Raw genomic sequence first — 6,749 nt, forward strand, 5'->3', positions numbered from 1 at the left:
ACATTTATACACAATAATTATACTCTCTCTCTACATACTTTGCATTTTCGCAAACTTCATTACATTTTTACCTTGATACAGACTGATGAATACATCATTAAAAATTCAAATAAATAAAAACAAAAAACAAACAAAACAAATGTACAGATACCCACAAACAAGTGTAATTGATATGTTATACGTTTTGGTATGTACATGCTGTATATATTTCGTTTTGTTTGATTTGTCAAAATACATGACAGATTAGAGGAATGAACAACCAACTGCACATACTAAATTATCCAAGTGGTAAATGTCTATACACATTTTCCAGGGATGAAAGATATCAGAGGCTGACATGCATTTGAGTTCAAAACACATTTAGAGATGGACAGGTTAGTAGATTGCCAGAGAAATTGCAAGAGATAGGTATATGTGTTGATAGGTCAGGCAATACACAGCAATCAGTAAAGAGATTATGTATGTGGATCGCTGACTTATGATAGATAAACAGATAGATTATGTGGAGTGATAGCTTTGAATATAAGGAAAAGAGGGCTAGATTTGATTGAAAAGATAGTGCATGATAAATGGGGAGTATAACTTGAATTCATAATCATATGAAAAGTTTAATTACAAAACAAGTTAACTCAATTCTTGTCAATTTGAGATGCAAAACTGTCTTTGCAGTTCTGTTAGAATAACAGAGAACAAGAAAATATGGGGCATTTTTAATCATAGCTACAAGAATATCCATGTTATGCACCAGTGAGGCATCACTGGAACTGGAAAGGTTTTATTTCAACTGCTTTATCTGATGATAGACTTACTTTAAAATGTTTTGAAAATAGTGATTTGTAAATGGTGATTCCTAAAATGGTGATTCATTTTTTTGCGATCAAACTCTTCATATTCAGAGATATATCGATGTACAAATGGAGATTTATCAGTTATTCTTCTTCAGCAGATTAAAACAGAGATTGCTAGCTAGGTTAAGTGCGTTTATTGCAAAGACAGCTAGATAGATAGAGAAGTGCCTAAACAATAAGAATAGGTTTTTTTTTTTTTTTTTTGGGGGGGGGGGGGGTGAGCAGAGGTGTGATTTTGAAAAAGGACGCTTGTGTTGATCTGTGATTCTACTTCACGAGTATCAAAAAGACATAACTATATTAAAGGCTATATTCTTATGGATCATGCATACGCCCTATACTCAAAGGATCCACGCATGGAGCCATCTAGTATATGCACGACTCTCACAGACATATATATATATATATATATATATATGTTGTAACGAAATTCGGTGGAACCGATTCGATTTAACTGCTCGATTAGTATTTGTTACGATCGATAGTGTCTATAACATAGAAAGGGGGCACGATATCGAAACGTTGCACAAACGTTTCAAGGTTGCAGTGCATCATTATGAGTTTAAACATTTATTATCTAATATATGGTTACTTGTTTGTCGTCGACAAGTTTGGATTATTTTAATACCAACTCCGGTTTAGACCGATGATACATGCCGAATTAAAGTAACCATGTACAAGAGATACTGCTAAAACGTATAATCATTGTACGTATTTTTGTAACCACGCCAACTAGACAGGGCAGAGCCAGGCAAAAACTGCCTTTTTTCCAGTCAAGATTTTGTCACTTGATTCTGGTACTTTAGACCATACTTAACAAAATAAGCTTCTGCGCCATGTTGAAATCTGTCCCAAATCCAAGATGGCCGCCAGAGGACCTAAAAAGTGCCTTCTGTGGTTTAGATTTGTCTGGGGATGGTTTTTTTTTACTCTATTTGATGATAAATGGTAAGAGAAATAAGATTCAGTGTATTAAAATTAGAATCAGTTTCTTTTTTATTGCAAAAATCCAACATGGCTGCCAGACGCAGCTTCCAAAATTAATAAATGTCATAATAACCGGAGGGCCAAACCCTAAAAACTTGCTTACTTAACAAGTGAGTTCCACTCTCTCTACAAACTAAGTAGACCATGCTTATTTTCAAATTTTTATTGTAACAAACAACATTCCAATGGTCTACCTCAAAAAATTTGTTGCGAAAGCCTCCAAATCCAAAATGGCGTCCAAGATGGCCGCCATATTTACTGAATTTGCTATTTGAAAGATAGAATTTGATAGAAACATCAGATTTCAACAAATGTGATATCATATGAAAGAGAATAAAATTTCCTACATGTTGATACCATTTTTGTGGGCGATTGTGATAACTGAATTGAGATATAAAGGAAAAACACTCATTTTTGATATTTTTCTGAAAAAAGGAAAATCATGAAAATGCTTGATTCAGCATAAATCAGAAAAAGACTGAAGGATTATCTTGAAACGTTTTTTAAGAATTTTGCTTAACATATAATTAATATTTGGAGAAAATTAGGGGTCAGTACCATTTGCGGTTCAGGAATTATAATGTCTCAAACTTGAAAACTCACTATGTAAAAATTTCCACTTTAGCTGTAACAAGACCTTGTTGGTCGTAAAGAGAGTTTGCACGCGCCAAGACTACTACACGCACCACTGGCACTGACGCTTGCAGCAGTGCCAGTGGTGCGTGTAGTAGTCTTGGTGCGCGCAGACTTTTTTTTTTACAAACAAGAGTTTGTGCCTGCAAACTAACTTTTCATACCAAGTGGTAGCTCAGGTGACACTGATCGTTATTATTTCAAAGTAGATTGTTCTGATATGTTTTTATGCCTCCTCCAACGAAGAGGCCGGAGGCATTATGTTTTCGGGTCGTCCGTCCGTCCGTCCGTCCGTACGTACGTCCGGACGTCCGTCCCGTTTTGTTTTTGTCGATATCTCAAGAACCGTGTGGTGGTTTTACATCAAACTTGGTATGAGGGTATATCTTGGGGGATAGCACTTTGTTTGGATTTTAGGGTCATGGGGTCAAAGGTCAAAGGTCACAGGTTATTTTGTGAAAAAAAGGTTGAAATTTCATGTTTTTCTCCATATCTCGCAAATGGTTAAAGGTATCTTCATGGAACTTAGTATATATATGCTTGTACCGATGGGCAGTGATTATCTAGGATAGTTGGGGGTCATGGGTCAAAGGTCAGGGGGGTCAAAGGACAAGGTCAACTCCTGAAAATATCACTACTTATATTTATGCAATGCCTGAAGGTTTGTTTTTTTAACTTGATGTATGCATGTATTACCAAATATATATTCTGTGGGAAGTTTTTGCCAAAAGGTCAAAAGTCAAAAGGTCAAAGGTCAAGTGAAAGTGCTTAATTGCACTTTTTCCTCCATATCTCGAAAGTAACTCAAGGTATCATCATGAATCTTAGATATTTATGCATGTTCAATGACAGTGATTCTCTTTGGAACTGTGAGTTCAAAGGTCAAAGGCCAAGTTTAGATAATGCTATTTTACCATTTGATACTGAAATTATACTTTTTCTCAATACCTTGAAAATTACTCAATGCATAAACTTATAAAAGGGTCAAAAGTCAAGTAAAAATCATCAGTTCCCCAAATACTTGCACTCTGACGTTTTAATCATTCATCCAATTGAACCTAGTTCTAGGAAAGTGAACATTCAGCACATTTGTGGCAAACCTGTCATTTCAATATCTTGCCAATTGTGTGACACTGTCATCACACATTGTCAAGACATTGATTTGTGTCATTTTAATATTTTGCCAATTGTGTGAAACTGTCATCACACATTGTCAAGACACTGTACTATAGACCTATTAGGAGAACCATGCATTATGGCGGAGGCATACCTGTCGCCGTAGCGACATTTCTAGTTTTTTATACTAAGCTGTCAACAGTTATCAATGTTATGGTTTCTTGAAAAGAAATGGTGATATCTCCGTATGTTTTAGGCCTCATTATATATATATATATATATATATATATATATATATACATGTTTTTTTGTTTTTTTTTTAACATGGTAGAATGTTTTGTGATACAACTAACCTGCACATATAAATCGAATGTGATATCTCTTCCAATGGTAAACGATACATTTAGTGTGTTGCGTTACCAGAGTCAAATGTTGATTAATAATTTGATATATTTTTAGAATTTCTTGTATTGCTCTCTATCATATATATTGTCCTTGTTTAAACCATATTGAGGGTTTATTTATTTATTTTTTTTTTTTGGGGGGGGGGGGAAATGGAGCTTATTTTAGTGTTTGGGTAAGGCCCGATCTTTGATTTAAAAAAAGAAATGCTTCTGTATCAAAGATATGCTTTTGTACTTGTATGTTACTCTGCTGTTGTAGAAACGTGAATGATGATGGCATATGTGTAATAATATCTGATCCGTACATGTCCTTGAAAGCCCTTCTGATCCGAGCACCCCCCCCCCCGAAAAATCCGACATGGCGGCAATTTCTCAAAGTTGCTTTTAAATGTGTTGTGCGAAATTACTTTTCAGTATATTGTTCAAATAACACTGTCCAAAATGATTATTCATGCTGTATATTCACATTTCTGAGGGGCCCACATTCTACAAGACTTGCCATTTTAATGGGTCCCTACATTTTTCGAATTATCCACAATGTTTACTTACTTCAAATCACTCGAGTTTTATGATAATCTGTAATGTTTGTAAGGTGCTACAATTATTGTATTCTTTTCATCCTACATAGTTTTGAGCACCTGATTTTCTACTACCAAAAAAGAAGAAGTGATGTTTATATGTTCTTGTCGAAAAATGAAATAAAACATTGAATTGAATTGAATTGAATTGAATTTACAAATAAGCATGCTGAAAGTGTATTCACTGTGAATAGATTTTTCTTACATCGTTTTAGGCTGATTTCATGTGGGTTATAGTGTCAAAATTGAATTGAACTAATGCCATTGGTAGATGCTTTCACATTTTAGATATCAGGATCACTCGAGAGTGGAAATGTTCATTTTCATTCCTTTTAGAGTGATCTCAGGGATCACTCAAAGAGTGACGAGTGATCCCTAAGGTCACTCTAAAATGAGTGAAAATGAAAATTTTCACTCAAAATTCACTCCAATTTTACTATAAATTTACTGATTTCCGTTATTAACTCCTTCAAAAATGAAACTTCCACTCGATTTTTTTTTCTTTTTCGGAGTAGAATATCACTGGTTTTAAAAATATCTTCATAAAAACCCATGACGGTTTGAAATAGCACTACAATGTTCAAAATATATAAAAACTATAAATAGATAGCACAACAGACAAAATTGTACCAAAATTGAAGTAATACATTAGTATTTAATTTGGCGCAATAAACTATGTCAGCTTTGATGGCCTGCAATCTTGAAGTTTTTGAGTGATTGATCCAAATTTTGTTTTAAACTTTCTATAGCATGGTTGTTTCAAGCTTCTACCTCTATTTGTAAGACATTTTTTTGCTTCATCTCATCTGCTCCGGAACAATCTACTTTGAAATGATAGCGATCGGCGTCACCTGAGCTACCACTTGGTATGAAAAGTTAGTTTTGCAGGCACAAACTCTTGTTTGCAAAAAAAAGTCTGCGCGCACCAAGACTACTAGATGCACCACTGGCACTGCTACAAGCGTCAGTGCCAGTGGTGCGTGTAGTAGTCTTGGCGCGCGCAGACTCTCTTTACGACCAACAAGGTCTTGTCACAGCTAAAGTGGAAATTTTTACATAGTGAGTTTTCAAGTTTGAGACATTATAACTCCTGAACCGCATATGGTACTGATACCTAATTTTCTCCAAATATTAATTATATGTTAAACAAAATTCTTAAAAATGTGTCAAAATAATCCTTCAGTCTTTTTCTGATTTATGCTGAATCAAGCATTTTCATGATTTTCCTTTTTCAGCAAAATATCAAAAAATGAGTATTTTTCCTAAAAATCTCAATCCAGTTATCACAATCTCCCACAAAAATGGTATCAACTTGTAGGAAATTTTATTCTCTTTCATATGATATCACATTTGTTGAAATCGGATGTTTCTATCAAATTCTATCTTTCAAATAGCAAATTCAGTAAATATGGCGGCCATCTTGGACGCCATTTTGGATTTGGAGGCTTTCGCAACAAATTTTTTGAGGTAGACCAGTGGTATGTTGTTTGTTACAATAGAAATTTGAAAATAAGCATGGTCTACATATTTTGTAGAGAGAGTGGAACTCACTCGTTAAGTAAGCGAGTTTTTAGGGTTTGGCCCTCCGGTTATTATGACATTTATTAATTTCGGGAGCTGCGTCTGGCAGCCATGTTGGATTTTCGCAATAAAAAAGAAACTGATTCTAATTTTAATCCACTGAATCTTATTTCTCTTACCATTTATCATCAAATAGAGTTTAAAAACCCATCCCCAGACAAATCTTAACCACGGAAGGCACTTTTTAGGTCCTCTGGCGGCCATTTTGGATTTTTGGCGGCCATCTTGGATTCGGGACAGATTTCAACATGGCGCAGAAGCTTATTTTGTTAAGTATAGTCTAAAGTACCAGAATCAAGTGAGAAAACCTTGACTGGAAAAAAAGGCAGTTTTTGCCTGGCTCTGCCCTGTCTAAACATTGTAAATAATTTGAATGAGTACTGCAGGTATTTTCTGTCGCTTACGGCCATGCGGGATTGCCTCCTCATTCCGCGATAGGAGGAGAGGCATATAAAGTGGCCGTTGTGTGACATAGTCCGCAACAAGTAGCCCGTGTATGATACATTTCCAATGTGTTGTTATTGTTTGCTTCTATATGTAATAAACTGTACATGTGTTCCTGTAATGCTGACTTCACTGTGTCTTCTTGAGTGTTCTACCAC

The sequence above is a fragment of the Diadema antillarum genome, unplaced genomic scaffold (genome assembly GCF_040938485.1).
Source record: "Diadema antillarum isolate AM-2024a unplaced genomic scaffold, OU_Dant_1.0 seq00000973_RagTag, whole genome shotgun sequence".
In the NCBI taxonomy this organism is placed as follows: Eukaryota; Metazoa; Echinodermata; class Echinoidea; order Diadematoida; family Diadematidae; genus Diadema; species Diadema antillarum.